The sequence below is a fragment of the Entelurus aequoreus genome, linkage group LG25, assembly GCF_033978785.1.
Source record: "Entelurus aequoreus isolate RoL-2023_Sb linkage group LG25, RoL_Eaeq_v1.1, whole genome shotgun sequence".
Taxonomy (NCBI): Eukaryota; Metazoa; Chordata; class Actinopteri; order Syngnathiformes; family Syngnathidae; genus Entelurus; species Entelurus aequoreus.
The window spans coordinates 32901506-32924490 of record NC_084755.1 but is presented as its reverse complement, the minus strand read 5'-3'; the positions used below and the strand labels follow the sequence as shown (position 1 = coordinate 32924490).

At 40.3% G+C, this 22985-nt stretch overlaps 1 long non-coding RNA gene across 3 annotated transcripts in view; it reads left to right on the top strand.

Annotated features, from left to right (window-relative positions):
* LOC133642358 (uncharacterized) overlaps positions 1 to 22985 on the top strand; it is a 144106-nt gene that overhangs the window by 26081 nt on the left and 95040 nt on the right. For all 3 annotated transcript variants that reach the window (XR_009824497.1, XR_009824495.1, XR_009824496.1), the window contains exon 3: positions 14474 to 14549. This is a non-coding gene — a long non-coding RNA (uncharacterized LOC133642358). The remainder of the gene's footprint in view (positions 1 to 14473; positions 14550 to 22985) is intronic.

Sequence of the window (22985 nt, the reverse complement as noted above, 5' to 3'; positions counted from 1 at the left end):
TCTCTTAAGGTATTCATGTGTGATTTCCACAAGCGTCTGTACAGACGGAAGGAGAAACACGGGCATGTCTGGATGACTCGCCTCCATATTTCCAGTGGTTACCTCCGAGTTACGAAACCGCTTTATTATGAAGCTGGCTGTGGCGCGTTCTTTTTGACGTCACTTCCTGTGTGGGGCGCGGTCTTTCTGGCGTCACTTCCTCTCCGAACTCAGTTTGTAAACGATCGATGAGTCCATGCAAAGCTAAGAGCCGAAAATTCAAAAAATACACGGCGCACTTACCCGTGTAAAAAAATGTCAGAGGAGGGGAACCTTAAACGATTGTTTATTGTGGCTAAATAATTATTCGTTTAAGGGGTTATCCGGCTTAGTGTAGACATAGCCTCAGAAAAGTAGCGTCAGATTTACCGCCCGTCCGAGCACCCACTGGCAGAAATGTAGATCGGCGCCTATGGTGTGTAGCAGATCTGGGCAAATTAAGGCCAGGGGGCCACATGCGGCCCGTTAAGCTTTTCAATCTGGCCCGCCGGACATTCCCAAATCATTTTTTTAGATGTTTAAGATGTAAAGTGTAGCTGCCATTATGATGTGCAGTGATGTTTTCTAATGACCGTAAGTCTTCAACTATACCAGTGGTTCTTAACCTTGTTGGAGGTACCGAACCCCACCAGTCTCATATGCGCATTCACCCCTCCCCTTTTCAAATTCAAGACAAAGTTATATGTTTTTTTTTACTGGTGCACAAAATGAACCGTGCATGAACATCACCTTGTTCAAAGAACAAAACCAACACAGTGCATAAACTCACAACAAATTACACACTTGCAAATCAGATGGAAAATTAGAGGGAACATTGTTTGGTGGTATCCATAATACGCCGATAGGGAGAAGTTTTTATTTACACGATGAGTCGGGTGTGTCTTGACCTCCACGGTGGAGGCTACGCCGAACCCCTGAGCCCGACTCACCGAACTCCTAGGGTTCGATCGAACCCAGGTTAAGAACCACTGAACTATACTAAGTCTTTCAATGCTTGGAATCTGTATGATATACTAGTTACTATGGTCATCTAATGAGTTACTATGGTCATCTAATTAGTTTCTATGGTAATGTAAGTCACAGAAGCTCAGACGAGGTACCAAGCAGTGTGGGTGGGGAGCGTTTCCACAGAGTGAAATGTGGGTGTCAGGGACAGACGCGGAGGGAGATTTTTACAACAAAGTTCTAAAGCTTAGTGATATATCAGACATCTCAGATTGTAGCTGGGGTTTTTTTTACCCTTCGCGTTCATATTTTGCTGTGTTTGTTGCATTTTTGTTGAGTTTCACTTGATTGTAAAATATGTCGATAGACGTTCATATGTTGTCAATATTCAGTGTTTTATCCTTCATAGTTAATATTGTAAATCCCACATTTTTTATTTTCATGTACATTCTGGGTGTCTCATTCAGTAAAAAATGTAAAATTCCATTCTGTTTTTTAACGTTTTTAGCATTCAATAAGACATTATTGTGAGGTTTTGTATTAATGTTCCTAAAAATAAATATACCGGCCCCCAGACACATTTTGTTCTCTAAATTTGGCCCCTGAGTCAAAATGATTGCCCAGGCCTGGTGTGTAGTGTAGCATGTTTAGCTATTCTGATCAATATATTTATGGATTTATGTATATGACGAAACATTAAACATGTTCTGTGTGAATTTGTAAAATGTTTATGACTTAAAATAAAATAATATATAATAAATGTAAAAGTCAATCATCTGTACTGTCGTAAGCACTTTGATGTTGCCTGACTGTCGACTCTGCACTTCCTCTCTGGCCATAAAACCTTAAATACACAGCTGATTGTCATCATACACAGCAAGACGTTGTGTGTGTGTGTGTGCATGAGTGTGTGAGCGCATGAGTGTATGTTTTAGAGACACGCACGTACATAGGAAGCTGTTTTCTCATTACTGTGTCACTAATAAACGTGTGTGTAATGTGCTCTTTATTAACGGAAGTTTTGCCTATTTGAAGTTTATGCTACTGGAAAAGACAAGAGAAGGGTTTGTAGGCTACACTTTGCTACTGAGAGTGGGGTTGTGTAAGTGTGTGTGTGCGTGTGTGTGTGTTAAATAATTTACAAACCCCGTTTCCATATGAGTTGGGAAATTGTGTTAGATGTAAATATAAACGGAATACAATGATTTGCAAATCCTTTTCAACCCATATTCAATTGAATGCATTACAAAGACAACATATTTGATGTTCAAACTCATAAACTTTATTATTTATAAACTTTTGCAAATAATAATTAACTTAGAATTTCATGGCTGCAACACGTGTCAAAATAGTTGGGAAAGGGCATGTTCACCACTGTGTTACATGGCCTTTCCTTTTAACAACACTCAGTAAAGGTTTGGGAACTGAGGAGACACATTTTTGAAGCTTCTCAGGTGGAATTCTTTCCCATTCTTGCTTGATGTACAGCTTAAGTTGTTCAACAGTCCGGGGGTCTCCCTTGTGCTATTTTAGGCTTCATAATGCGCCACACATTTTCAATGGGAGACAGGTCTGGACTACAGGCAGGCCAGTCTAGTACCCGCACTCTTTTACTATGAAGCCACGTTGATGCAACACGTGGCTTGGCATTGTCTTGCTGAAATAAGCAGGGGCGTCCATGGTAACGTTGCTTGGATGGCAACATATGTTGCTCCAAAACCTGTATGTACCTTTCAGCATTAATGGCGCCTTCACAGATGTGTAAGTTACCCATGTCTTGGGCACTAATACACCCCCATACCATCACAGATGCTGGCTTTTACACTTTGCGCCTATAACAATCCGGATGGTTCTTTTCCTCTTTGGTCCGGAGGACACGACGTCCACAGTTTCCAAAAACAATTTGAAATGTGGACTCGTCAGACCACAGAACACTTTTCCACTTTGTATCAGTCCATCTTAGATGAGCTCAGGCCCAGTGAAGCCGACAGCGTTTCTGGGTGTTGTTGATGAAAGGTTTTCGCCTTGCATAGGATAATTTTAACTTGCACTTACAGATGTAGCGACCAACTGTAGTTACTGACAGTGGGTTTCTGAAGTGTTCCTGAGCCCATGTGGTGATATCCTTTACACACTGATGTCGCTTGTTGATGCAGTACCGCCTGAGGGATGGAAGGTCACGGGCTTAGCTGCTTACGTGCAGTGATTTCTCCAGATTCTCTGAACCCTTTGATGATATTACGGAGCGTAGATGGTGAAATCCCTAAATTCCTTGCAATAGCTGGTTGTGAAAGGTTTTTCTTAAACTGTTCAACAATTTGCTCACGCATTTGTTGACAAAGTGGTGACCCTCGCCCCATCCTTGTTTGTGAATGACTGAGCATTTCATGGAATCTACTTTTATACCCAATCATGGCACCCACCTGTTCCCAATTTGCCTGTTCATCTGTGGGATGTTCCTAATAAGTGTTTGATGAGCATTCCTCAACTTTATCAGTATTTATTGCCACCTTTCCCAACTTCTTTGTCACGTGTTGCTGGCGTCAAATTCTAAAGTTAATGATTATTTGCAAAAAAAAAAAGTTTATCAGTTTGAACATAAAATATGTTGTCTTTGTAGCATATTCAACTGAATATGGCTTGAAAATGATTTGCAAATCATTGTATTCCGTTCATCTAACACAGTTTCCCAACTCATATGGAAACGGGGTTTGTATTTATAGAGCGCTTTTCTCTAGTGACTCTAATCGCTTTACATAGAGAATCCTGATATCTACGTTACATTTAAACCAGTGTGGGTGGCACTGGGAGCAGGTGGTAAAGTGTCTTGCCCAAGGACACAACGGCAATGACTAGGATGGCGGAAGCAGGGATCGAACTTGGAACCCTCAAGTTGCTGGGACGGCCACTCTACCAACCGAGCCACGCCAGTTAAATCAAAAAACGGAACTAAACCAAAAAGCGTTCATAGATTGAGGTTCCACTGTATATGGGTGTTGTTTAAATTTTAGAGGGCTGTAATTATGTTAAAAGAACTTGTTTAGAAGGTAGTAAAATGTTTTTTGGGCTGTAACTATACAAATATTTGATCGACTTCGTGGAAATTTGTTTTCTCCGGTCAGGCCTAGAACCAATTGGCCGCGGTACACGAGGGACGACTGTACAATGAACAAAGTGGCCGGAAATGGGTCAATACACATTTGGGTTGTATATAATGTGTACCATCAGATGAGTTGAGTTGAAGAAAGACTAATTTAAGTTTATTTGGAGAGAGTTACAACAAATACAGTCGTGGTCAAAAGTTACATACACTTGTAAAGGACATAATGTCATAGCTGTCTTGAGTTTCCAATAATTTCTACAACTCTTATTTTTTTGTGATAGAGTGATTGGAGCACATACTTGTTTGTCACAAAAAACGTTCATGAAGTTTGGTTCTTTTATGAATTTATTATGGGTCTACTGAAAATGTGAGCAAATCTGCCGTGTCAAAAGTATACATACAGCAATGTTAATATTTGCTTACATGTCCCTTGGCAAGTTTCACTGCAATAAGGCGCTTTTGGTAGCCATCCACAAGCTTCTGCTTGAATTTTTGACCACTCCTCTTGACAAAATTGGTGCAGTTCAGCTACATTTGTTGGTTTTCTGACATGGACTTGTTTCTTCAGCATTGTCCACACGTTTGAGTCAGGACTTTGGGAAGGCCATTCTAAAACCTTCATTCTAGCCTGATTTAGCCATTCCTTTACCACTTTTGATGTGTGTTTGGGGTCATTGACCTGTTGGAACACCCAACTGCGCCCAAGACCCAACCTCCAGGCTGATGATTTTAGGTTGTCCTGAAGAATTTGGAGGTAATCCTCCTTTTTCATTGTCCCATTTACTCTCTGTAAAGCACCAGTTCCATTGGCAACAAAACAGGCCCAGAGCATAATACTACCACCACCATGCTTGATGGTAGGAATGGTGCTCCTGGGATTAAAGGCCTCACCTTTTCTCCTCCAAACATATTGCTGGGTATTGTGGCCAAACAGCTACATTTTTGTTTCATTTGACCAAGAAGGTCTTATATTTGTCTATGTGATGTCAGATGAAACAAAAATTGAGCTGTTTGGCCACAATACCCAGCAATATGTTTGGAGGAGAAAAGTTGAGGCCTTTAATCCCAGGAACACCATGCCCACCATCAAGCATGGTGGTGGTAGTATTATGCTCTGGGTCTGTTTTGCTGCTTTACAGAGAGTAAATGGGACAATTTAAAAACGAGGATTACCTCCAAATTCTTCAGGACAACCTAAAATCATCAGCCCAGAGGTTGGGTCTTGGGCGCAGTTGGGTGTTCCAACAGGACAATGACCCCAAACACACATCAAAAGTAGTAAAGGAACGGCTAAATCAGGCTAGAATGAAGGTTTTAGAATGGCCTTCCCAAAGTCCTGACTTAAACGTGTGGACAATGCTGAAGAAACAAGTCCATGTCAGAAAACCAACACATTTATCTGAACTGCACCAATTTTTTCAAGAGGAGTGTTCGAAAATTCAACCAGAAGCTTGTGGATGGCTACCAAAAACGCCTTATTGCAGTGAAACTTGCCAAGGGACATGTAAGCAAATATTAACATTTGACCCAGCAGATTTGGTCACATTTTCAGTAGACTCATAATAAACTCATAAAAGAACCAAACTTCATGAATGTTTTTTGTGACCAACAAGTATGTGCTCCAATCACTCTATCACAAAAAAATAAGAGTTGTAGAAATGATTGGAAACTCAAGACAGCCATGACATTATGTTCTTTACAAGTGTATGTCAACTTTTGACCACTGACAGAAAAGTCAGTTGAGGATGAGAAAGAGACTGCATTGAGATCAGTTTCATCTTGACAGAAAATAGATTGTCCTGACTTGCGAGGGTAGAAGAGAGAGAGAAACAGACAGTGCTGGGAAGACGGCCTCTTTCTCTCTTTGGCCAGAGAAGATAATTGAAGGGCTCTCTCTGGTTTTGGACGCAAAGACGAAGGGATGGTCGAAGAATCAGACGCAGAAGCTCCAGAGCAAAGACCAGTGAGGGAGGATGGAGGAGAAGCCACGTCCACATGCATGACTCATTCTCCTTCCCTCCTCCTCTTCTTTCTCTCAAGATAATACAGGCAGTAATCATAGTATTTATTTCCAGCGGCGAATGGCTGTGCACGTTTGTGGCAAATTCACGCTGGGAAAAATGAAACCTAGAGTGAAGACAACATTAGGATCTGTTTAAATCATATTGGACCAGTCTTAAGTGAACGCTACTAATTGCTCTCCAGATTTTAGAGAACAAGCACAAGGTGACTTTTCCACAACCGAATCACACGTCAAGACGGGTTCATACCGAAATAAAGCAAAGATAAGAAAGAGTAGTGGAGGAAGAAGAGACTTCTAAGAGAAGGGGAGGGGACGAGCTGAGTGTGAACACATGGAAAAAAAATGGAGGGAGAGTTACTCGGTACAGTCGTGGTGAGGAAGAGAGAGAGGAATGCTTAACACACTTTGTCTCTCCGTTGAGGAGAATATCAGAGAGCCCATCCCCCTCCTCCATACTAACACACACACACACAGCAGACAGGCTGAGGATGGAAACTATGAACACTGCAATTGCCAGACAGCTAAGAGAAATGATCAACACAAGAAAAAAAAAAAGAAGAAGGCCTCTGCTTACTTTGCAGATGACTCTCAAGTGAAAAGTTTCAAGTTCTGCGATTATGATAAGAATTCTGCTCTGAGTGGCGACAGAACGATAAGGTCGTTTACGAAAAGGAGAGCCAGTGGCGAGTGAGGTTTCCTATGCTGCCAACAGGTGGAGGCAGGGTGAGGGACCTTTCCCCTGAACATCTGGACTAGCACCCAGTGGTGGTGGTGAGGTGGTGTAGTGGGTGTCAACATCTGCATGCTGAAAGAGTGCTGAGTGAAATGAGCCAAGCAGTCTTCCGATTGGCTCAATGTACTGACAAAGTAGAGTTTGGTGTTAGGATTAGATTAGATCAGTGCCTCCACTGTCTTAGTTTGCGATTGTTTGTTTGGTTGTTGTTTGAAGTACCTTGGAAGTAGGTCGGAGCTATGCGGGAGGACGACAGTTGTGCCGTTTGACCAATAAAGAGTTGATATATCGTTACACGCTTTTGTTCCTGCTCCGTCAACACGAGAAACAAACATCAGTTTTGATTAGACAGTTGATGTGCGCGTTTGAGACAAATTCCATTGGCAAAAATGACGCTGATCGGCCAAAATATGCGGGGAAGTTGCGGGCATTGGACAAAGTTGCGAGGCTCTGCATAATTCACGGGGATTGGTTGAATTTGCGTAAATTGTATTGACATTCCTGTAGAATAGATGTATTACATTCCTTGTTATAGTAAAATGCTTCCGTTAGGGTTGGAGCAAGGGATTAGCATTATGTTCTTAGGACAGTGGTTCTTAACCTGGGTTCGATCGAACCCTAGGGGTTCGGTGAGTCGGCGTCAGGGGTTCCGCAGAGCCTCCGCCGTGGCGGTCAAGACACACCCGACTCATCGTGTAAATAAAAACTTCTCCATATCGGCGTATCTTGGATACGGCAACAGCAATGGTCACACTGGTTTGCAGGTGTGTCATTTGTTGTGAGTTCATGCACTGTTGGTTTTGTTCTTTGAACAAGGTGATGTTCATGCACGGTTCATTTTGTGCACCAGGAAAAACACTATATAACTTTGTCTTGAATTTGAAAAAAAACATTTTATTTTTCACAAAAGAAGGGTTCGGTGAATGCGCATATGAAACTGGTGGGATTCGGAACCTCCAACAAGGTTAAGAACCACTGTCTTAGGATAAGGGTTAGAGGTGGTCGGTTAGAATATATGAATAAATGCTTATATATTTTGTGTCTTCACTCTTTTTTCAACATATATTTAGTTTATCTTGATATATTTATTTTATATAATTAATAATAATAATTATTGGTCATTAAGAGTATGCGAAAATTCGACCCCTATCTTGTTTACTTCCGTGACGTCCTCCTTAAAGTTGTTTAATCAATCAGAAATATTAAGCAGCTAAAATGCGGCAAACATGGATAAGTGTGGGGAGAGTGTTTTGCATTTTTTCCCATCATCCCTTGTAATGGATGTCGTTTTGATTTTTTTATGCTGATTGGACATTTTTTTTATATATTAGCTACAAAGTTTAATGAGCAGGATGTAGGGTTGTCCTGATCCGATATTTGGTTTGGATCGGCCGCCGATATTTGCCAAAAAATGCGTATCGGCAAGGCATGGGAAAATGCCGATCCAGATCCAGTTTTTAAAAATATTCTGGTCCATGTTTTTCAACGCCCCGATTTAAATAATACTTTACCCTTTTCTGCTGCTCCCTAATTTCCGTTCCGCATTTTCCAGCACACCTTCAACACATCCACAGGTCTGTGTCCTAACCGTCCTAATCGGAAGCGGATGCCGGTTCATGGTTCCGAAAGGCGAGCGGAAGTTACCGGTAAAAATGTTAGCTGTGTGGGATTATTTTATCCTACAAAACGAAAAAGATGAAGAGGTGGAGTGCAAAACATGCCACAATAAAGTCAAGCGTGGTGGTAAAGTTGTAAGACATTTTAATACAACAAATCGGATCAAGCATTTAGCGAAATACCACCGTAAAGAATATGAAGAATTTCTAAAGAAAACTGACGAAAAGAAAAAGAAAGGTCCTACCCAACTAACTCTGACAGAAACGTTCGCGAAGCGTGACATACTGACACTGAACAGTGCTAAAGCCCAGGGGATAACTGGAGTCATTGCCGAGGAAATAATTCTGGATGATGAGCCGTTATCTCTTGTGAGTAAAGTGGGCTTTCGACGCACCATCCAACACCTTGAACCACGGTACAACATGCCCAGCCGTCATTACATCCTTGAGAAAACAATCCCCCAGATTCACAAAGATGTTAGAGATTACATTGCCAAACAAGTAGAGAGTGCAAATGCTCTTAGTTTCACAACCGATATATGGAGCTGTGATCACCGTCCTTTATCATTATTAAAGGCCTACTGAAAGCCACTACTACCGACCACGCAGTCTGATAGTTTATATATCAATGATGAAATCTTAACATTGCAACACATGCCAATACGGCCGGGTTAACTTATAAAGTGCAATTTTAAAATTCCTGCCACACTTCCGGTTGAAAAACGCCTTTGGATATGATTTATGCGCGTGACGTCACAAAATCCACGGAAGTGGTTGTACCCCATCTGACCCGATATAAAAACCTCTTGTTTTCTTCTACAAAATTCCACAGTATTCTGGACATCTGTGTTGGTGAATCTTTTGCAATTTGTTTAATGAACAATGGAGGCTGCAAAGAAGAACGTTGTAGGTGGGATCGATCGGTGTATTAGCGGCTAAGTACAATACTTACAGCAATGCAACAAGGACTACTTACTACGCCTAGCCGATGCTTGCCGCCAAACCCACGGATGAAGTCCTTCGTCGCGCCGTCGATCGCTGGAACGCAGGTGAGCACGGCTGTTGATGGGCAGATGAGGGCTGGCTGGCGTAGGTGGAGCGCTAATGTTTTTATCATAGTTCTGTGAGGTCCGGTTGCTAAGTTGCTAAATTAGCCTTAGCGTCGTTAGCAACAGCATTGTTAAGCCTTACCAGGCTGAGAATTTTTAACCGTGTAGTTACATGTCCATGGTTTAATAGTATTGTTGATCTTCTGTCTATCCTTCTAGTCAGGGGTTTATTTATTTTGTTTCTATCTGCATTTGAGAACTATGCTATCACGTTAGCTCAGTAGCTAAGTGTGTCACCGATGTATTGTCGTGGAGATAAAAGTCACTTTAAATGTCCATTTCGCGTGCTCGACTCTCATTTTCAAGAGGATATAGTATCCGAGGTGGTTTAGAATACAAATCTGTGATCCACAATAGAAAAAGGAGAGAGTGTGGAATCCAATGAGCCAGCTTGTACCTAAGTTACGGTCAGAGCGAAAAAAGATACGTCCATCACTGCCTCTCAAGTCCTTCACTGTAACGTTCCTCATCTACGAATCTTTCATCCTCGCTCAAATTAATGGGGTAATCGTCGCTTTGTCGCTCCGAATCTCTCTCGCTCCATTGTAAACAATGGGGAATTGTGAGGAATACTAGCTCCTGTGACGTCACGCTACTTCCGGTACAGGCAAGGCTTTTTTTATCAGCGAGCAAAAGTTGCGAACTTTATCGTCGATTTTCTCTACTAAATCCTTTCAGCAAAAATATGGCAATATCGCGAAATGATCAAGTATGACACATAGAATGGATCTGCTATCCCCGTTTAAATAAAAAAAAATTCATTTCAGTAGGCCTTTAAGTTTAACTGCACACTTACACTTGTTCAAGAGCAGGTATTGATGTTGAGTTATAGACATTTGATCCCACTCAGGTTGTTTGTGTGTTTTGCTTTTTTTAATAACATTTACAGCATTATTTGCACTTTATACTGTTCACTGATTTACTGTTCAATGATGCCATTTCTGTTTGTCATGTATAAATTTGTCTATTTTGTGTTTATTCTTGAATAAACAGGTCAGTTTCTTGTTACCAACCATTGTGTATTATTCAAACTCACCTAATTCAGCTGGCTAGTTGTTATCAAGAGTACTAAAACCCTTTTCAACATGAATCTGACAACTAAGTAGGCTAAAAAACTTTAAACTTTAATACATGCTCGGATAAGCCAGTATCGGCCAGTGTAGGTATCGGATCGGAAGTGCAAAAACAACATCGGTATCGGATCTGAAGTGCAAAAACCTGGATCGGGACATCCCTAGCAGGATGTGTTATGTGTGACCATGTTTTTTTTTCCTGCACCATGACTAGGGAAGGTTGTTTGGATTGGGTCATATAACGAAATGCTGTGCATGTAGTCACATTGGTGTATAAGCAATGGCCACTGACTTGAGTTACTTTTGTTGGCCACCCGATGGTGACAAAATGGGAGTTATCACATTGCTGACTATTTATAGATCATATGAAAACACTGCGCCCACATTGCTTATTAGGCTTGTGCTATCTCGCGGGCCAAATTGACGACGCTTCCGGGCCGTGGTTTGGACACCCCTGGTGTAGGGACACAGATAAATAGTTTATTCAATTCAATTATGGATAAATGCTTCGAGTAAGGTTAGGGTCAGACTTCGGGTTAGGGTTTAGGTTTAGAAAAAGCTGGAGAATAACTATGGATGTCTCGGGGACCAGAGTCTGTGTTTCACTTATTTGTTATTTCTTGCTTGTATGGAGCAATTGAAGATAAAGACTATTTGAAGTCTTGAGAATTAGATGTTATACATTTAATGCAACCTTCTCTTTGAGTGCGTACTGTCACTATTAATTATTCTATTGACAACAATTACCAACTACTGATTATCGTTTTTTCCATTTTCATGCAGGTAACTTACAAGGTTGTTAACAGTAGCTAGAAAATGTGTTTGTTTTAAATGTCATAGCTGGAACTATATTATGTATAAGTATGGTGTACACAATGCTATATATGTGTGTGTGTGTGTGTGTATGGGGGTGTGGGGTTGAGAAAGGAGCAAATTACACTACCGTTCAAAAGTTTGGGGTCACATTGAAATGTCCTTATTTTTGAAGGAAAAGCACTGTACTTTTCAATGAAGATAACTTTAAACTAGTCTTAACTTTAAAGAAATACACTCTATACATTGCTAATGTGGTAAAGGACTATTCTATCTGCAAATGTCTGGTTTTTGGTGCAATATCTACATAGGTGTATAGAGGCCCATTTCCAGCAACTATCACACCAGTGTTCTAATGGTACAATGTGTTTGCTCATTGGCTCAGAAGGCTAATTGATGATTAGAAAACCCTTGTGCAATCATGTTCACACATCTGAAAACAGTTTAGCTCGTTACAGAAGCTACAAAACTGACCTTCCTTTGAGCAGATTGAGTTTCTGGAGCATCACATTTGTGGGGTCAATTAAACGCTCAAAATGGCCAGAAAAAGAGAACTTTCATCTGAAACTCGACAGTCTATTCTTGTTCTTAGAAATGAAGGCTATTCCACAAAATTGTTTGGGTGACCCCAAACTTTTGAACGGTAGTGTAGATGTGTGTTAATGTTGTGCCATAACCCCCTGGCAGTTGTCCATTTCCCATGTTGTAAACCCACAGCCTCCAGTCCCCTGTCACACCTTTAAGTGTGTGTGTGTGTGTGTGCGTGTGTCTGTTTAGGTGTGTTTATGTGCGTGCGCTTTCTGCTAATGGTGTAACTCAGGCGCCGTTTGTATGCATTAAAAGTCAACCCTGCTGTGTGCTGACTAGCTCAGGTTCGAGCACACGCACACTGCTTACCGTATGTGCTTTGCCCTTTCAACGTACCATCCACGCTGATTTTAATTTTTTTTTTTTTTTTTAGCAAAAATACACCAAGAAATTGTCCATTTTCCCACTTTCTACATCATAATTGGTCTATTCCAGGTTCTGCAAACAAATACCTGACACTGGTATTGTTGTTATTTGTTCTTTGCTGTCACTTTGTTTTCTCCTTTATGGTGGTGGATGAAGTATTATAGACTCATCTGTTGCACGGAAAACAGCAAAACAGCAGAACTAAAAGTATTACAATCTTTTTTTTTCCTTTTTTTTTTTTGCATCCATCCATTTTCACGTGGGTTGCTGGTAAGATGGAGCCTATCCCAGCTGAGTTTGGGCGAGAGGCGGGTTACTGGTCATCCTTCATAAACCATCCATCCATCCATCCATCCATCTTCTTCCGCTTATCCGAGGTCGGGTCGCGGGGGCAGCAGCCTAAGCAGGGAAACCCAGACTTCCCTCTCCCCAGCCACTTCGTCCAGCTCTTCCCGGGGGATCCCGAGGCGTTCCCAGGCCAGCCAGGAGACATAGTCTTCCCAACGTGTCCTGGGTCTTCCCCGTGGCCTCCTACTGGTCGGACGTGCCCTAAACACCTCCCTAGGGAGGCGTTCGGGTGGCATCCTGACCAGATGGCCAAACCACCTCATCTGGCTCCTCTCGATGTGGAGGAGCAGCGGCTTTACTTTGAGCTCCCCCCGGATGGCAGAGCTTCTCACCCTATCTCTAAGGGAGAGACCCGCCACCCGGTGGAGGAAACTCATTTCGGCCGCTTGTACCCGTGATCTTGTCCTTTCGGTCATAACCCAAAGCTCATGACCATAGGTGAGGATGGGAACGTAGATCGATCGGTAAATTGAGAGCTTTGCCTTCCGGCTCAGCTCCTTCTTCACCACAACGGAACGATACAACGTCCGCATTACTGAAGACGCCGCACCGATCTGCCTGTCGATCTCACGATCCACTCTTCCCTCACTCGTGAACAAGACTCCGAGGTACTTGAACTCCTCCACTTGGGGCAAGATCTCCTCCCCAACCCGGAGATGGCACTCCACCCTTTTCCGGGCGAGAACCATGGACTAGGACTTGGAGGTGCTGATTCTCATCCCAGTCGCTTCACACTCAGCTGCGAACCGATTCAGCGAGAGCTGAAGATCCTGAAGATCCTTCATAAACCAAGATTTTATTGTTACTATTATTATTATTATTATTATTATTATTATTATTATTATTATTATTATTATTATTATTATTGTTTTTGTTATTCATTCTTGAATGGCTTTTTTGTTGTTTTTTGCAAAATGTGTTTGTTTTTGTTTTGTCTACATATTCGAAATAAACATGAAACATGAAAGGAAGTAGCCTGCTAATAAAAAAAACAAACACTTATAAACACTTATAAATTCCTCAAACTTTGGTTTGAGGAATTTATTTTCCCTTTTGCATAGAGATTTCCGATATTGTCCAACTCTTAATTACCGATACGGGGGGGTTTATATTGTAGCGTCCCGGAAGAGTTAGTACTACAAGGGATTCTGGGTATTTGTTCTGTTGTGTTTATGTTGTGTTACAGTGCGGACATTCTCCCAAATTGTGTTTGTCATTCTTGTTTGGTGTGGGTTCACAGTGTAGCGCATATTTGTAACAGTGTTAAAGTTGTTTATACGGCTACCCTCAGTGTAACCTGTATGGCTGTTGACCAATTATGCCTGGCATTCACTTGTGTGTGCGAAAATCTGTAGATATTACGTGACTGGGCCGGCACGCAAAGGCAGTGCCTTCAAGGTTTATTGGCGCTCTGTACTTCTCCCTACGTCCGTGTACACAGCGGCGTTTTAAAAAGTCATACATTTTAGTTTTGAAACCGATACCGATAATTTCCGATATTACATTTTAAAGCATTTATCGGCCGATAATATCGGCAGTCGGATATTATCGGACATCTCTATTTAAAACGTTTTTTCTTAAGTATTTGTTAAATCTAAAACCTTCATTGAATTAGATCCTGGTTCGAGTCAAATAGGATGACAAAAAGTCATGCAGAAATAAACAACAATTTGGTTACCCAGCCTTGCCAACAAAGTGTTTCTTATTTATTTTTTAGGTAGTTGGCAACCCTGGAGAGTGAACACATGAATTAAATGGCTCGTCTTTACTACGCACAGGAATGTCGTCTCAAGGTAAGTGCGCATGCTGTAGGTTTGACTTGTAGATCACTATGAGTCTATGCATTTTATTTCTAATGTAAAATGTGTTGGTTATTACTAAGAACTTGCGAGGGACCATAGCATTACAGTCATTCTATTACTTGTCTAAGTTACGTGTGTGCGCGGAGAAGTGCCCTGGCCCGTCCTTTTCCAATGGTGCCAAAGAAGGGGAGGTGTGCCGGGCTCGGGCACGGGTCAGTGTGCTCACACTAGCCAAACGTGCCGTGATTTAAGGTGCGGAGTGGTAACAAGCATTGTGATACGACTAGCTTGAGTACACCTAAATATGATAACAGTGGTGAGTGACTATGCTACAGTCCCTGCAGCTTGGTTTAGCGCCGCCCTAGTGGCTCCCTGGAGCTTTATCAAAAATGTATAAAAATGGAAAAAGATGAGGGAAAAAATATTTTAGTTTTGATATGGTTTCTGTAGGAGGACAAACATGACACAAACCTTAATTGTGACAAATCCCACTGTTTATAGTAAACATGCATCACTGATGAGCGTAGTTTTGTCCTACTAATTTCAGCGGTCCTTGAATTTACCGTAGTTTGTTTACATGTATAACTTTCTCCGACGTTACCACAGAAAGATGTGTTTTATGCCACTCCTTCTTCACCTCATTTTGTCCACCAAACGGTTTATGCTGTGCGTGAATGAACAGATGTGAGCTTTGTTGATGTTATTGACTTGTGTGCAGTGCTAATCAGGCATATTTGGTCAGTGCATGACTGCAAGCTAACTGATGCTAGCATGCTATTTAGGCTAGCTGTATGTACATATTGCATCATTTTTCCTCGTTGGTAGGTATATTTGAGCACATATAATTTCCTTTACTTATGTCCTCTGTGTATTTAAAGGCCTACTGAATGATCCATTCTATGTGTCATACTTGATCATTTCACGATATTGCCATATTTCTGCTGAAAGGGTTTAGTAGAGAAAATCGACGATAAAGTTCGCAACTTTTGCTTGCTGATAAAAAAAGCCTTGCCTATACCGGAAGTAGCGTGACGTCACAGGAGCTAGTATTCCTCACAATTCCCCATTGTTTACAATGGAGCGAGAGAGATTAGGACAGAGAAAGTGACGATTACCCCATTAATTTGAGCGAGGATGAAAGATTCGTAGATGAGGAACGTTACAGTGAAGGACTTGAGAGGCAGTGATGGACGTATCTTTTTTCGCTCTGACCGTAACTTAGGTACAAGCTGGCTCATTGGATTCCACACTCTCCTTTTTTTATTGTGGATCACAGATTTGTATTTTAAACCACCTCAGATAGTATATCCTCTTGAAAATGACAGTCGAGAACGCGAAATGGACATTCACAGTGACTGAACATGTAAATACACGATTAATAATATTCAGCTTTGCGAAGCTAAAAAAATAGAAGCTAACCTAGCAACGTAGCCAACGTGATAGCATAGCAGTCTCAAATGCAGATAGAAACTAAATAAAAAAAACCCTGACTGGATGGATAGACAAAAGATCAAAAATACTATTAAACCATGAACATGTAAATACACGATTAATAATATTCAGCTTTGCGAAGCTAAAAAAAATAGAAGCTAACCTAGCAACGTAGCCAACGTGATAGCATAGCAGTCTCAAATGCAGATAGAAACTAAATTAAAAAAACCCTGACTGGATGGATAGACAAAAGATCAAAAATACTATTAAACCATGAACATGTAAATACACGATTAATAATATTCAGCTTTGCGAAGCTAAAAAAATAGAAGCTAACCTAGCAACGTAGCCAACGTGATAGCAGCAGTCTCAAATGCAGATAGAAACTAAATTAAAAAAAACCTGACTGGATGGATAGACAGAAGATCAAAAATACTATTAAACTATGAACACGTAAATACACGATTAATAATATTCAGCTTTTCGAAGCTAAAAAAATAGAAGCTAACCTAGCTACGTAGCCAACGTGATAGCGTAGCAGTCTCAAATGCAGATAGAAACTAAATTTAAAAAAACCCTGACTGGATGGATAGACAGAAGATCAAAAATACTATTAAACCATGAACATGTAAATACACGATTAATAATATTCAGCTTGGCGAAGCTAAAAAAACAGAAGCTAACTTAGATGCGGCGGCGGGCTTACTCACTGTAGTGCGTCTGCTATCCTGCTCAAAACACAACACAACCTCCTGGTGTTGGTGTTGCTGTAGTCCGCCGCTCTACCGATCGCACCTACAACTTTCTTATTTGCAGTCTCCATTGTCCATTAAACAAATTGCAAAAGATTCACCAACACAGATGTCCAGAATACTGTGGAATTGTGTCGAAGAAAACAGAGGTATTTGAATTGGGTCCAAACACTTCCCTTGCCCTCGTGACGTCACGCGCATACGTCATCATACCGCGACGTTTTCAAGCGGAAGTTTCCTGGGAAGTTTAAAATTGCACTTTATAAGTTAACCCGGCCGTATTGGCACGTGTTGCAATGTTAAGATTTCATCATTGATATATAAACTATCAGACTGCGTGGTCGGTAGTAGTGGCTTTCAGTAGGCCTTTAATTTATATTTACATGTCTCATGACACATTATCTGTATGTAATATTGGCTGCATTTCTGATAGTTGTTTGTGGGCCATGTTGTTCCAGACCACAGTAAACTTTCCCCAGCTTGCAAAGATTGTAATAAATCAATTAGAAGAAGACAGCCCGCCGTTTCCTTTAAGTTGGAGACGCACATCTATATGTCAAAAAGTCGGAACATTTTTGGAGTATCATTTGTCCAGAATCTTAACGGTCCAGAAGGATCGACCCAATTAGTAACCGGTACCAAAAAATACTGCCCAAAATCTTTCTTGCTTCCGTGTATCCCTGGCAGCTGCCCGACTTTTAACTAACACAAGAAAAAGAGAGCACATTACTCCTGTTTTAGCCTCCCTCCACTGGCTGCCTGTGTCATGTAGAGTCCATTTTAAAATTATTTTACTAGTTTTTAAATCCTTACGTGGTCTTGCCCCACCTTACCTCTCTGAGCTGCTCCACCTCTATGCCCCCACCCGGTTCCTTTAGGTCAGCTGATCAGCTGCTCCTGGGGGTACCCAAATCAAAGCGCAAGCTTAGAGGGTACAGGGCCTTCTCTGTTGTGGGTCCCAAACTCTGGAACGATCTCAGGCCCCTGAGACAGGCCCCTTCTTTGGCTACTTTAAAGACCCTTCTTAAAACCCGTTTTTATTCACTGGCTTTTAACCCAGCATGAGACTTTAAACTGTTTTTAACTTTTTTTAAACTTTTTAACTGCTTTTATCTAACAAATTGTTCTTAAGATAATTTGTATTTGCTTTTTCAATGTGTACACTGCAAAAAGTCATTGTTCAAAAACAAGAAAAAAATTAAATAAAAATGAGGGGTATTTTATTTGAACTAAGCAAAATGATCTGCCAATAAAACAAGAAAATTTGGCTTGTCAAGAATGTCCAAAACAAGTAAAATTAGCTAACCTCAATGAACCCAAAAATACCTTAAAATAAGTATATTTTCCACTAATAACAACTGTACTACTATATGAGTACGTATTTTCTATTGTTTCATTGGAAAAAAAACAGCAAAGTCCATTTGGCTGTCATCTGTTTTAATATGAGACACAATTGTGTCAAAGTCATGATTTTTTTTTCCATGCTTGAAATAAGAAATGATTACTTTAAAAAAGTAGTTTTATACGTGTGAGTGTTGATGACACAGCTTTGCAACACTTGATATTCTAGTTTCAAGCATGTTTTACTCAATATAGGTCATCAAATCTCAGCAACAAGCTGTAATGTCTTACTGAGATCATTTAGGACCAAAACACTTAAAACAAGTAAAACACTCTAACATAAAATCTGCTTAGTGAGAAGAATTATCTTATCAGACAGAAAATAAGCAAATATCACCCTTAGTTGAGATATTTAATCTTACTTAGATTTCAGTTTTTGCAGTGTATTTTACCTCTGTTTTAAATGTTATTTTTTACTCTGTCCTTTGCCTGTATTTCTTTGTGGTGTACAGCCCTTTGTTCTTCAACTGTGGTTGTTTTTAAAGGGCTTTATATAAATAAAGTAGGTATGGTATGGTATGGCCCAGATACAAGCTTTGCCCCGAAATCATACCTTTGGCCATTCTAAGTCAGTAATTTCCAGGAGTTATCTCACCCTCTGAGAAGCCTCTGTTTTACTAATGTTTTCCAATGTTGTAAAAATGTCAACATTTCTATCAACGAACATTTTGTGACACATAGTCATTTTGATAGTAGGCTAATATATCTAATAGACAGTTACGTCATGTGTTGCCTTCATTATAACACTTACCGTAGTTTTCGGACTATAAGTCGCAGTTTTTTTCATGCGACTTATACTCCGGAGCGACTTATGTGTGAAATGATTAACACATTACCGTAAAATATCAAATAATATTATTTAGCTCATTCACGTAAGAGACTAGACGTATAAGATTTCATGGGATTTAGCGATTAGGAGTGACAGATTGTTTGGTAAACGTATAGCATGTTCTATATGTTATAGTTATTTGAATGACTCTTATCATAATATGTTACGTTAACATACCAGGCACGTTCTCAGTTGGTTATTTATGCCTCATATAACGTACACTTATTCAGCCTGTTGTTCACTATTCTTTATTTATTTGAAATTGCCTTTCAAATGTCTATTCCTGGTGTTGGCTTTTATCAAATAAATTTCCCCAAAAAATGCGACTTATACTCCAGTGCGACTTATGTGTTTTTTTCCTTCTTTATTATGCATTTTCGACAGGTGCGACTTATACCCCGGAGCGACTTATACTCGGAAAAATACGATATAGAAGGCTTTTCTTTTTTTGCGGCTCCAGACACATTTTTTTATTTACATTTTTGTATTTTTAGTCCAATATGGCTCTTTGAACATTTTGGGTTGCCCACCCCTGGTCTAGAACAAGTCATATCATGAACAAAACTTGTGTGTGTCCTCGGTGATGAATGGATGAATTGGTGTGACAAAAAAAAGAGCTTTCAGCTGCCTCATCTCAGTACATTTCGATCTATTCCTTTATACTGCTTTTTACACAGCAGCCTTTGCTGCATGGAGCAACTAACAAGGCATCAGGTGACCTACAAATAGACCTTCTTACCTTTTCCCATTTCTACATCAATGCTCTCACAAGAGCACTTGATGACAAATCCCCAAATTGAAATGGGTGTATCCTAAGAACGTGGTAGCACTGATTATGACTAGTCTAGAAAAAACAACCTGATTGTCCACCTAAAGATCTGGTATGTAAATCCTGTCTCCTGTTGGTGCTACATGTGTTTTATCTATCACTGTGCCTCACTGGATAAGAGGTCAGTGACCCTTGAGCCTGAGAAAACACACGTTAAATAGAGAAGGATGGAGTCTACAAGCGGTATTTGCTTGAAAACGTCATTGCCCAGAAGTCTCAGTTCTGCGAACGTTTGGCACTGGTCAAGAATTAGTGCTCAATGTCCTTGAAACATAGCTGTAAGGAAGGGGTGCTCTATATTTGGGTGTTCATGCCTGGGTGGTCTGGTATCGAGGTTCCCAGAACCACTTGAAACAAAGAAATAAAGATATGCAGACTTGCTAAACTAACCTCAAAAATGTCAAAGGCAAAATAGTATGAGTTTTTAGTGGATATCAGTTTTTCAAGCAGTAATTGATCAATATTGGGCTCCACGTAGCATGTTGGCCTCGCAGTCATGAAATGGATGGTTCAAATCTTCATTTGGGCATCCCTCTGTGGCATTTTCAAGTTTTTCTCAGGGAATTGAATCTATTGGAACTGGACTGTTCAGGTTGTCCTTCGCAGTGTTCATCCGTTCATACTCAAAGACTTATCATTTTGTCAACCCTAGTAAAAATTAATAAAAACTTAGCGCAACTGTCATTTACCTTCAAAGCTTCGACACAGGACCAAAGATCCTGGGGGGGTCTCTAGTAGGCTAGTGCAGGATTGTCCAAAGTACTACATATTAATTAAATATGTAATATTTTATACCAGTTGATCTGCCTTTTTTTTTTCTTTTCTCCTCTGCCCCCCTCTCCAAGGTTTCTTATAGTCATTCACATTGACATCCCACTGGGTTGTGAGTTTTTCCTTGCCCTTTTGTGGGCTCTGAACCGAGGATGTCGTCGTGGCTTGTGCAGCCCTTTGAGACACTTGTGATTTAGGGCTATATAAATAAACATTGATTGATTGATACGTAATTCATGAATTTCCGCAAAGAACAAAATGCACCAATTTACCGTGCATCCGGAAAGTATTCACAGCGCTTCACTTTTTCCAAAGCCGCCCAAAGATAGGTGTGCTGAGCTTGTGGCATCATATTCAAAAAGGATTTGAGGCTGTAATTTCTGCCAAAGGTGCATCAACAAAGCACTGAGCAAAGGCTGTAAATACTTATGTACATGTAAATGTTTTCATTTTTAATACATTTGCACAACTGAAAAAACATTCACATTGTTATCGTGGGGTATTGTCTGTAGAATTTTGAGGACAAAAATACATGTATTCAATTTTTGTATAAGGCTGTAACATAACAAAATGTAGAACAAGTGAAGCTCAGTGAACACTTTCTGGATGCACTGTAAACTGACGCAGGTTAAAAAAAAATCCTTTATTATTACCGTATTTTTCGGACTATAAGTCGCAGTTTTTTTCATAGTTTGGCCGGAGGTGCGACTTATACTCAGGAGCGACTTATGTGTGAAATTATTAACACATTACCTTAAAATATCAAATAATATTATTTATCTCATTCACGTAAGAGACTAGACGTATAAGATTTCATGGGATTTATCGATTAGGAGTGACAGATTGTTTGGTAAACGTATAGCATGTTCTATATGTTATAGTTATTTGAATGACTCTTACTATAATATGTTACGTTAACATACCAGGCACGTTCTCAGTTGGTTATTTATGCCTCATATAACGTACACTTATTCAGCCTTTTGTTCACTATTCTTTATTTATTTTAAATTGCCTTTCAAATGTCTATTCTTGGTGTTGGCTTTTATCAAATAAATTTCCCCAAAAAATGCGACTTATACTCCAGTGCGACTTATATATGTTTTTTTCCTTCTTTATTATGCATTTTCGGCCGGTGCGACTTATACTCCAGAGCAGTGACGTGCGGTGAACTATACACCAGGTGAGGCAAAGATACTTTTGGAGTTGTTTTTTTTCTTTGTTTTACTTAAATTCATATGTGCAGCTCTAATCATTAGGTTGCACATTAGAATAACAAGAAAAAGAAGGGATTTATTTGCTTTCATAAAAACATTATCGTAATGATTTTATGATATGATAAATGGGTCCAAAAAGTATTTGATAAAGTAGTTATTAAATACTCTTTGGTCCCATTTGGTTTTAACAAAATAAATCAAGTATTGTGAGTGTATCTTACCTTTCTGTACTTGTATCTGAAGCAGCAATAGTTATCCTCCATGAAAACCTACTTTGTATGATCACATTCATTTTGTCTTAAATCAAATCAAATCAAATCAACTTTATTTATAAAGCACATTTAAAATTTACCACAGGGGTAGCCAAAGTGCTGTACAATGGGCAGGTTAAAAATAATACGAGAACCGAGCAGACACAACACAACACAAACAGAACACGATAAAAAATAAATAAATAAAATATAAAAACATAAAAACAGGTTCATAGCAGGTGTATTATGGGGCGCCATTGCAGGATGGATATCACTCAGTGTTAAAAGCCATGGAATAAAAGTATGTTTTTAAGAGAGATTTAAAAACAGGAAGAGAGGAGGCTTGTCTAACACTAAGAGGTAGGTCGTTCCAGAGCTTGGGAGCAGCAGCAGCGAAAGCTCTGTCACCTCTAAGCTTCAGCCTTGTGTCCGGGACCGTCAGTAGCAGCTGATCGGCTGATCTTAAGGATCGGGTGGGGCAGTAAGGCTGAAGGAGGTCGGAGAGATATGTTGGCGCGAGGTTGTTTAGACATCTAAAAACAAATAAAAGGAGTTTAAAATTGATTCTGTAACGCACAGGGAGCCAGTGAAGGGACGCTAATATAGGGGTGATGTGCTCACGTCTGCGGGTCTGTGTTAGCAGACGAGCAGCAGAGTTCTGCACGAGCTGCAGGCGGGCGAGGGAGGCCTGGCTAATGCCTACGTACAGGGCATTGCAGTAGTCTAAACGAGTCGAGATAAAGGCGTGGATTAATTTCTCGAGATCATGTCCTGATAGAAGCGGTTTCACTTTCACTTAAAGTCCAGTTTAGAGAAGTATTTCATCTTGGATACAGTATATAATCCTCCATATTGGCAGACACGTTCATTTGATTTAATGTTTTTGCATGCAATTAAACAATATTTTTGCATCTGACAAAACACATCCACCAACGCTGGTTTACTCCAA